This window comes from Cavia porcellus, unplaced genomic scaffold, assembly GCF_034190915.1.
Source record: "Cavia porcellus strain 051 isolate PalLab524CR breed Dunkin Hartley unplaced genomic scaffold, mCavPor4.1 scaffold_13, whole genome shotgun sequence".
Classification (NCBI taxonomy): domain Eukaryota; kingdom Metazoa; phylum Chordata; class Mammalia; order Rodentia; family Caviidae; genus Cavia; species Cavia porcellus.
The window spans coordinates 69,192,220-69,201,611 of NW_026947496.1; the positions used below are offsets into that span (position 1 = coordinate 69,192,220).

General features: G+C 34.1%; 1 non-coding gene across 1 annotated transcript; it reads right to left on the bottom strand.

Annotated features, from left to right (window-relative positions):
• Window positions 1-9,287: 9,287 nt before the first annotated feature.
• LOC111757919 (U6 spliceosomal RNA) lies at window positions 9,288-9,392 on the bottom strand. The gene has a single exon (XR_002792167.1). It is a non-coding gene; the product is annotated as a U6 spliceosomal RNA (small nuclear RNA).

The window sequence follows — 9,392 nt, forward strand, 5'->3', positions numbered from 1 at the left end:
TCTTTTAAAACATCTCTTACGGTATTCCACCTCTTGGTATCTATAGAACCCTCTAGGGGGAACCAAGGGCAAACCTTAGAATAAATTGAAAATACTGTAATAATTCTTTTTTTTTCAACCCTTATCTCTCTTGTCTTTAATGCCTTTATAAGGCCTCCGACGAACACTTCGTGTTCGCTCAATACTTGACCCATGTCGGGAAAGGGAAATGGGGTTGCCGTTCACTCACCGTGACTCGGGCAGGATGTCGGGTAGTCGTCTGCGCAGGTCTCGGCACTTGATTTAATGTCCTGTTGCTTTAAGCTTTAATCCTTGATTTAGTTTACTCATTCCTCGGCCAAGGTCTCTGGTTCAATTTGCTTTCACTTTCGGTTTAAGCCGGCTGTCTCTCGAACGGCTCCCTCGTTAACTTCTCCGTGCCAGGAGCCCCATGTTGGGCGCCACTTGATCCGGCCTGCAGATCAACAAGTTCGGAACTCCTGGAGGAGAAACGGGGATTAAACAAAAGACATGGGGGAGACAAAAAGAGACGAAGGCAAGTTGATGTTAACCCAATCAAGCCTCCGGTTTATTCAGAAAATAATCACACCTTTTATAGGCTAAGGGCGGGAGCTGGGACAGGAAGAGGTTAAACAGATGAATACAACAGGGTTACCATCACATCCGGATAAGTGACGTAAGCAGAAGAGGATTATGGTTAATGTAGACAGACGCAGTGCCCATAGGAGAGAGAGAGAGAGAGACATCTAGACAGCAATGCCTGTCACTCGGCTCCCTACAAAAGATTTAAGTGATTCATGTGCAAGACAAATTTTGAGAAGCATTGGTTTAAGATCATTCATAATTCTCCAAAGTCTGAATTCTGAGATCATCACTGAGTTCTAAGGAATAAAGACATGCGCCATGTGTTAGTTTAATTGGATACTGAAATCAAACCAGAAAGATACAAATATTAGACAAATGTTTACCGTTTGTGTGCCCTTGGGAAAGTTCTCGGTGTTTTTAATTTCAGTTTTTTGAGCTAAAATATGGGATAATAATATTACTTTTTTCATGGGATTGTAGTAGTAGTGCCAGGCTCATAGGCTATTTCTCTCAATAAACTATCAATATAACTTCACTGTCACACACTGTAATTTGAGGATATAGATATTGAAAGATATTGAAAGCATAGGTTTTAGAAAACTTATCATATCCAGGGCTACAGACCTTAATTATCAATCATGATTGGACCCTTGCGGGCTTATCTTTCCCTGGCTTAGTTCTCTGCGTGAAAACATGGACTCTATCCTCTTGAATATTAAGCATTTTTTTCTTCTTAATGCAATTCTAGACTTAGTTCATTTTTCTACCAAGATTTTTTTTTTCATTCTTTGTAGTTTGGTGTTTATAAAACTAGGCCAAAGTGAGAAATGTTCTGTTCTTTGTGCAAATTAACTGCAATTTAGCAATGCAGACACTCAGCTGTACCATCTCCAAATTTAGGAATCTCAAAGAAGTAAACACAAAGGGAGAAGTCTTAAAACACATTTTTAAAAAGTACTCTGGCTAAAATGTGATTTAGCCTGGCATGGAGGTGCTCCCCGGAAATATCAGCACTCAGGAATTTGAGGCAATACCTGCTGTGAGTTGGAGGTTAGCCTTGATCTGTCTCAAAAAAACAAACAAAAACAAAGCAAAACAAAATCTGGTTAATCTAGGAATCTAGTTTCTGCAACACATATATATTTGTTTGTTTGAGACAAGGTATCACTACATACTTCAATCTGGTCTTGAACTCACTATGGATCCTGGGCTGGCCTCAAACTTGTAGTGACAAGATAAATAGAAAGGCTCCAATGTACATAAACCCTTTTTTATGTTTTGCTTTTCTTTTCTAAATAAAAAAGTAAGATTCCTACAATCACATGGAATAATGCAAACTTTAAAGTTCTCAGATAGCAGAGTGCATCACAATGAGAGTTTTCTGGAGAGCTTGGGAAACACTGTATCTGGGATTCACCCACACCCACACAGAATCTTGCATGACAGAGCTGGGGAGAGCTTGTAAAAATGTGAGTTTATAAGGTGATGTCAAGTGATGCTAATGCTGTTGATTCGTGGCCCTTGCTTGAGGTACCATTGGTCCAGAGGTCATGAATTTGACCCCTTCTTTTCTCCTGTTACTATGAAAATTACAGTATATCCAAAAGAGAGGAATCTAGATGTCTTAGTTAAGTACTTCACCAGTAACTGCTTATAATTGTATTAGCTTTTATTTTGCATTGTACTAGTTGATATTGAACAGTGGTCAGTTGCCCCTTTCCAGGACTCCTGTGATATCAGAGGCCATGCAGGGCAGAGGGTGAGAAAACTAAACCTTCATGCTGGGATCCCTGCTTTGTCTCTCTTCTCATCGCGTACCCATAGTCAAGTAACAATCTTTCTGTGCCTTGTTTCTTTGGCTTTTGTCCCTCATAGTGAAGATCAAATTAATATAGCCCTCTTAGAGTTTCTTGGACAATAAATAAATGACTACATATCAGAAAAGCATTTACAATGGCACCTGAAAAGAGAAGATATGGATCCAAGGTAAGCATGACTGTTGTCATAAAAAAGGCTTTTTTTAGATGCTTCAGTTTGAATGATAAGACATTTTGTGTTCATTTTTAAATATAAATTATACTTGGTTTGGACAGTTTACTTATACTCTCTTTTTATTAACAGAAATGGAGAAATAGAAACTATTGAAGTTATTTTTCCAAATTTGTTCTCCAAGTGTTACTCACTCAAAGTAACACTTTTTACTCTTTACTGTCAATTTGCTGACAGCAGTATGCATCATTCTGGATCGTGTGTTTAATGACTTATTCAAGGCCTCTTCTAGACTTCCCGGAACACACTTCTGACTGCCCATTGAGCTGTGTTATGGATTTATTTCACAGTATAGAAAAACACTCATCATGAACCTCACACACATATACTTGGTAGAAATGCAATGTCACGTTCCAGTTTCAGTGAAAAGTTACTGTTCTCACTGTAAAATTTCCAGGTGGAAATCCAGGCCCTAAGTAAGAAAGGTGGGTATGCATTCCAGCAGAGAACATTAGAGTAAGGACTGGGTATAGGAACCATGAGCTTTACTTCATGTGCTAGTAGTAGGGATTAACTTTACAATTTTACTAATACAAATATTTCTGATTACCTTACAGCTTCAAGAGGGAAATCTAAGCATACATATTTCTTCCTTTTCTCCTAAGGATTCATAGAAATAAAAATATGGAAACAAATCTAATAATAAACTAATACTGTCTAGGAGCTTAGAGATTGATAGAGAGGCCACCAATGTGCAAGCAATTAGATTAGTAAAAATTTTAAATATTAAAATCTTTTGGAACATAGCTATGGTGGTTCATGCAATCCCAGCACTCTGGAAAACTGGCAGAAAGACTGCAATCAAAGTCAGCCTGGATAACTTAGTGATTTAGCAAGAGCTTATCTTAAATTAAAACCAAGCCAAAAACTAAAATCAAAACAAAAACAGGAAAGTTTTAAAAATCTCAGTGAGAAGGTCCTATCTTCAGTCCTCCGTAATGCAAACCAAACAAAAAACATTTGACGTGTTGACAGTTGTGACAGGCACCGTGCAGCTACACTCTGCAATGTGCTAGGAGGAGCTGGCAGAAAGAATGAAAGAGTATCTGTTAGACAAATCCCAGAAGAGCTCTGCATTTACCTATAACATGAACAATAGGGCTGCAGCAAAGATAATGCTTGGAAATCTTTCACTGAGCACTCCGTTTAACAGTAACCCCATCATCCCCTGCTGCTGCCTCCCACGGTACAGATTTTGTGAATTTTATTGCAAACTTTTAAAAAAAGTTTCAGAAGGGCATTGAATAAAATGACTACAAAAAGCAAAAGATATAAATACCTCAGGAAAAAAAATTCTCAATTTGGTATGAAAGATCATTGCTTCACAATACTCAGTTCCAGGTCTTCTTACTTAAAACTAGTGAAATACGAGTTGAAACACCACTGTACTTTCCAATAACACCCAAACAATCAAAATATTCAGACAGGTCCTCTGTAAGAAAAGATCTGTCATAAATATTTACAATCTTGATACGCAAGAATAAAGGGTAGAGGAGATCATTATGAGGAGAACAAGAAGTGAAATTTAAGAATAAGAAGAAAAGGAAGAAAGAAAAAGAAGTGAACAGAAACAAACACAATATCTCAATAGGAAATTTTCTTATTGAGATATTTTTAGAATTGGACTCCAGAGGCTGGAAAGGGGTTGATTGGATAGGCAGACCTTCCAAGGAAAACTAGAATTGGTAGTGTACATATAGATTCTATCATGAGCAAACTAACACACTAAAGATCAAATACTATGTCTCATAAAAATAAATCCCATTTCATTGGGAATAGACAGCTAATCTAAATTTGTAAATCTTAAATTATATAAAATATTCATAAAATTTAAGAGAGAAATGTACATATCCAATATAACACTGGCCAATTTAAGGCATAGCTCAATTGAGGCTGAGAAAGATCACTTTTATAACATTTTGAGGTTTTAGGTGGTAATTAAACAAAATAAAGACAATGCATAAGAATCAGAAAAGAAGAAGAGGAAACAGTCTAGTGTTATGATCATTGGATGTATTGGAAAAATAATACAATTTTTAGCATGAGTTGAAACATAAAACAATTTTTTCTTTATATAAGCTAGAAGTAAACAGAAAATATATTGAAAGGCTGTTTACAAGTAGAAAAGACTTCAATATCTGGGGAAAATATAATAAAGTAAACATATATAATAAGTATTGAGATATATTAAAGAATGTTAAAATATTTGGAGGGAAATATCATGCAGATTGTTAAGTAGTAGTATTGGAAATCTGTGAGTTCAATGTATATTTTTATATAATCACAAGTTGTAATCTCAGGCAGAATTTTAATGAAAACTCACAAAGCAACTCTAAATTTTATATGAAATTGAAAAAATCACAAAACCCAATAGCTTCAAAGATAAAGGAATAAGTGAAAATATTTCTGCTCTATAGGGTATGTAAGTGTAAAGATAAAGTAACTATGAGGCTTAATTTTCCTTTTTGAAGATAAGGGGAGTAACTTTCTCCCTACCTTCTATTATATCATTTTCTTTGTAAATTTGAAATTGTAAATGTGGGCCAATCATATTCCAAAAGCCTCTTACTAATTTTCAAACGCAGAATGTCTTTCTCAAGGAATTGGAGCCATCCTTTTAAGATGTCAGTGTTAAAGGACATAGTAATCCTAAAGTCTATGTCCTTCTGGATGTAAGTTGCAAATTTGCAAAAAAAAAAAAAAAAAAAAAAATATATATATATATATATATATATATATATATATGTATATACGTGTAGGTAAACATATAAACTATTTTTAGAATTGAGAGTACTTTTTCAAAAAATGCATCCTGGTAATCTGTTGACTTACTTAGTAATGGTTATATAGTAATTTTATGAGTACACTTAATATTACATAATAAATTTGATTTTCTGCATATATTGTATGCAATAAAACTTAAAAATAAGGGGCAGTATTCTTTAGTAAGTATAGATATTTGGTCTGGAAAGATGAAAATGTTCTTGAGAATGATTGCAAAACAATGTAAAGGTAGTGAATGTCAATGAACCATATACTAAAATGTGGCTAAAATGATAAATTTTATGAGATGATTTTTTACCATAAATGAAAACTTTGAAATAAGGTAAATGAAAGCAAAATAATATATGAAGAAAAGTAAGGATATGGCTCATAGAGCACTGGTTGAAGTACAAGGGAGGTATAATCTTCCTTATCACTGCCTTGGATGATACAGAAGATGCTGGGTCATGTCGTACAAGGTGGGAAATAGCCAGAGGATGCTGAGCAGAGCGTGCATACCACTGCTAAACTGGTAACAAGCCAGACAGAGACCTCAAGGGAACAGGAGACATTTCTTGGGCCTCGGTTTGTGACGTGTTATCTAGTGAAGGTAAAAATTTTCAGCTTTAATCCATAGTCTATTTTTACTGGGTGACAGTATGTCTTTTTTTCATATCCTTCCTTGCCAACAATATCTGAAACATATTTCTTCCTTATCTCCTGACCTTCAGCGCAAGAACTGGGTGCACAGTGACACAGGAGCAGCAAAAGTACTATGATGTCTCCAAAGACAAGCATAGCCAGTGATCTGTGTCTTACACAAAGAAGGTATTCATTAAAACATGAGGAAGAGGCTTCTAAAACTTCTATAGATGTGACCCAATGGAAAATGACCCAAATCTCTCCCACTTCAGCAAGCATATTAAAGACTTTTTCCTTTGTTAGAAGGAAGTTGACCATTATCTATTCTATCACCCACTCTTGGTCTTCTTCCTAACCCCTTCTTAAACCTTTTACCTGTAAATCTGTAAGTCAGTTTTAATTTGTACTGTTACTGAGAAAGCAGTCCCCTATCTGGTATCAGTAGTGATTTATAAAGTTGTTATAGCATACATAAAGTTAAACAAAGTAAGAACGGACAGTTTTCCAAATCAAAAAGTAATAGTGACAACAAAAGCATAGAGGTAAATACAAGGATGTAGGGGTTCTCAGGTGATTGAGTACGGCTGATAAAAAAGGAAGAGGAGGAAGAGGGCTGAGTTGTCCGTGGTTAAGGAGGCTGCTATGGATGCCTCTAAACCTGCGGCTCCAGATGAGATTTCAGTAACTTGGATTAAGATTGTTCATTGGGAATTAGTATTTGCTTCCATAGTACTATGGAGACAAAAAGTACTCAGTCATGATAATTCCTAAAATAATATAGTCATTATCATTTCAAATGTATATTAAGAGTACAACTTACCTCTCAATAAAACACAGTGTCAATTTTTGTGAATATACAGAAGGACAACAACAAGGAACAAAATCTTAGGGATGACCTTAGCAAAATAGCAAAGCTCAATAGAGATTTTTCTGACTTAATTAGACTTGACTTTGACTTTTGCAGACTTACACTATTTTCCATATTTTTGTTTTTCATTTTAAGGCAAGTATCTTTTACCATGACTGTTTTATTTATTGTACTTGGATATATATTTTTTTCCTTCAGTCAGTTATTATTTTTACATGACTATTAAATTGTGAATGGTGATTTTAAAGACAAAATAGATCAGGACCTTTCTAACTGAAGGCTTGTATTTCACTAAGTTACACCCAAATGGGGTCTGGGGGTTTAGCTCAGCGGCAAAAGTGCCTGCTTTGCAAGCAGGCTTTTGTGAGTTCAATCCCTGGTACGGATAAAAACGAAAAACACCAAAAAAAAAAAAAAAAAGTGAAGTTACACCCAAATGAGCTATTAGCATAACTATGGAAGATAATAAAATAAAATCTCTGTCATAGTACTTTCTTTTCAAGTGCCCTCCTTGCTATTCTTACAAGACTTCTCTTACCCTTAATTTCTCTCATTTCATTTGCTATTCTTCACTCTGTATTCCTCTGCTTACTGGCATTGCAAGTGATTTTGAATGTTAATTGACAAACTGTTTCGAGTTAATAACAAGAATATATCTGCACTCTTATTTAAATAGTACTGTTTTAACAGCATAGTTTCTATTGGAACTTTTCTTTCATTTGTGAGAACAGTCTAAGAGATGATTGTCTAACTTTAATTAAAGAAAAATGTCAAAAGCAGTATATTTTTATGATACTTTTTAGTGGTAGTACAATTCCTTCACATATATTAAATTTACCCAGAAAATATAATTGTTTTGTTTTAATCTTGTTGCTTTCCTGTTTCTTCACTCAAAGGGCCCTGATGGAAAGTAAAATAGGATTTCTGAGAACTATGTTCAAGTGAGTTCCACTAAATTAATTATGAATTTCAGACCATTTGTTTCTCAGCTCTCTTAAGGTACAAACATATCAAAAATCATCTGGGCCTAATTTACCTATTTCCAGAAATTATGCAATCAATCAGATTTGTAGAATGTAAAGGAAAACACAACATTTATTAGGAAATTAATAAGCTAAATTTCTTGAATTCAAGTACAACTTTTATTTTAATACTCACAATTAGTAATTATCCAATAAAAATAGAATTTCCAGGAAAGACTATTTACAGCTGAAAATTACCAGAGGGGCCTCTTCTTAAGAATAGAGAAATACCTTCCTCAGACTCTGACAATCTGTGTTGAAAGAATATTTTAGCATCTTTCACATATCTATATATGGAAAACTATTAGGAAGTAAATGGGCTGAATCAGGAAAGAAGGAGATACTGTGTTTTCTGGCTAGGAAGTAAACATTCTTTATTAGAGTGTGTGTTGCTCTGGCCTGGCTTCTCTTTTTTATTACACACACTCAAAATTAGACACACTTGCCTTCAAAAGTTCTGCACTGTTGGTCTCTAAGAAGTGAAGGAAAATGAGAAAATTAGATATTGTATAAGAGAAAGCACTGAATTTCAAGTAAGAATCGGTACCTGAAATTTCTAATGTTCTAATTTCCTGACGTGCAGAAAGACAGCAATGTCCCAAGAGATATTTTTCAAGAAAGGAGCTGAAGGTATTGGTGAGCTTCTCCTCTCCTTCATAGCTCTTAACTCATAGAGGATAAATCAACATCTTCCGAGAACAGGACATTATTGATGAAATAAAATTTGTTAAATAAATCAAGAGCATATTTTTATTTTATGAAAAAATAAAACAATCTCATAACAAAGTAAGAGATAACAGTAGTTTAATACAGTGTGTATCATTACATTCAAAGTAGTTAGTTGCTCAGAGTACAAGACAGAGACCGAAAACATTTTCATAAAGAAGAAAAAAACAAATAACACAAAAAAACTAAGATAAACTAGTAGTATAAATGAAGTAACTTTGCAAATATGTTAAAATGTTTTTAAAGCAATGCAATAGTTTTTTTTGGGATGTATTTGCACTTTTATTTTCTATTTGTCTACTATTTTGTTCCTTATGTATAATATTATATAATATAATAGTATAGTATTATATACTATATAATGGTGTCTGTTACATACTTTATATAAGTAGTATATATTATGTATACTATGTAATTAGCATTTATTATATATTTTTATATATTAGTATATATATTTACTAATATATATTTTCCTCATATAAAAGAAGCCATGTGAAACCAAGCTTGTGTGTATGATTTATTTCATGTAACATCATATTCTCAAATTGTGCCATTTGCCTATGAATGCTTTAATTTATCTTTATTTATGGCAGTGTAGTACTCCATTAAATATAAATATCACATTTTACATATTCAAAGTGTATTTCTTTTAGTAAATTTCTTGTCATCCTTGAACAGGGGCCATGCTAATCTTTGTATCATTTCAATTTTAGTGTTCACGCTGCTGAGTTGAACAC